Source organism: Mandrillus leucophaeus, unplaced genomic scaffold, assembly GCF_000951045.1.
Source record: "Mandrillus leucophaeus isolate KB7577 unplaced genomic scaffold, Mleu.le_1.0 Scaffold1080, whole genome shotgun sequence".
NCBI classification, from domain to species: Eukaryota; Metazoa; Chordata; class Mammalia; order Primates; family Cercopithecidae; genus Mandrillus; species Mandrillus leucophaeus.
The window spans coordinates 792,449-794,246 of NW_012098988.1; positions in this window are offsets into that span (position 1 = coordinate 792,449).

A 1,798-nucleotide genomic window follows, 5' to 3' on the forward strand; every position below is an offset into this window, starting at 1 on the left:
TCGGCAAACATGATCAGAAAAGAAAACCAATATTCATTACTTTCAGTTTGAGTTCTTGTTGTTGTTTTATAACAATCTCAGTTTAAAGCTACTTTTATTTCATAGGTTTAATCTTTTGTGCTACATAAAAGGCACTCAATATAATATTTGTTTATTGATTTCTCATCTATGTCATATTAACGTGTAAAATGTAGCATAAAGAATAAAGCAATGAGTCAAACACAAAGTTGTTTTCCTGAAACTCAGATTTAATGGAGTCAGAACCTTGACAAATTTATTTGAGATCAACTAAAGAAATGTGAAGCTCTATAACTTGGCTTTCTGGCTTCATCCATTTTAGGGTACTTCCTGTAACTTCTATACCACTGAATTTTCCTCCCACCAGGCCATTGCTAGACAATGTGGTCTAGTCTAAATTGTAGAGACCCAGAGGGCTCTTGACCAGTCACTCTTCTCTTTTCTACCTTCTTACTGCACCTAGATGATCTCATTCAGTTCTAGCACTTTATATGTGCTGATAACCTCTAATCTGCAGCCTTGTCTTTTATGTTCAATTGCCTATTTGACATCCCCACTCAGATAACTGATAGGTATCTCAAACACAATAAGGATAAAGTAGAACTCATATTTTTACCTCCTCACTTCCCCAAAGAGATTATTCCTCTTCCAATCTCCTTCAACTCAATAAATGCATCTTGATCCACTTTATTAAAAACTGATACAATGTTCCTTTTTAAAATGTAATAATAGTGTGTCATTTCTCTGCTTTGAAAAATCTCTCATTTGGCAGGCAGAATAATGGCCATCCAAAGATAACCTCATTCTAACCCTGGGAAACTGCAAATGTGTTGCAGATGGAATTAAGTGGCTAATCAGCTAACTTTAAAATAAAAAAATTATCCAGACGGGCCCAAAATAATTCTTTACATGTTGAAGACAGAAGCAGAAGAGTCTAAATCAAAATGATAGAGTGTGAGAAAATTTTTTTGTTGTTTTTTTTACTTAAGCCATTCATTTTGGCTGGAAAATGTGAAAAAAATTTAACCAATCATTTCAGGGTTTGAAGATAGAAGGGGGCCCATGAGCCAAGGAATAAGAGCAGACTCTAGAATCTAGGAAAAGTAAAGACTGTAAATTTCTCACCAGAGCTTCCAAAACAGAACTCAGCCCTGCTAACATCTTGGTTTTAGCTCAGTGAGACATATTTCAGACTTCTAAACTGCACAACTGTGAACTAATAAATTTTTGTTGTTTTAAACTACTGAGTTTGTGATAATTTGTTAGGGCAGCAATAGGAAATTAATATACCCTCCCAAGGCTTCTCATAGCTCTAAAGATGAAATATAAATTTCGTAATCTGTGTTACAAACCCAAAAAGATCAGTTCTCCAACCCCATCACCAACAACTGTGGTCTATCTTTTATGGGTTCCTCAAATATGCATAGGTGATTTCTGCCTTGAGGAACTTTCACTACCTCTCCTCCGTAACCTACCATGTTCATCTGTCATGGCTGACTTCTTCCTACTCATGTCTCAGCTTGACTGCTTACCTTTTCCTAAATATTTTTTCTAATCATTGTATCTAAAGTAACTTCCAGTCATTGTTTATCACATCTACCCTATCTTACCCCCAGCATAGCATGTAATAATTTCTGCTTTTTTCTTCTTCATGTATTTATTTATATCTGCTTGCCTGCTTCCCTCGATTAGAATGTAAGTTCCATGAGAACAGAATCTATAATTATGATGGTAACAAGTAGGCACCATATAGTATTTACTGCATGCACGCATGAATAAA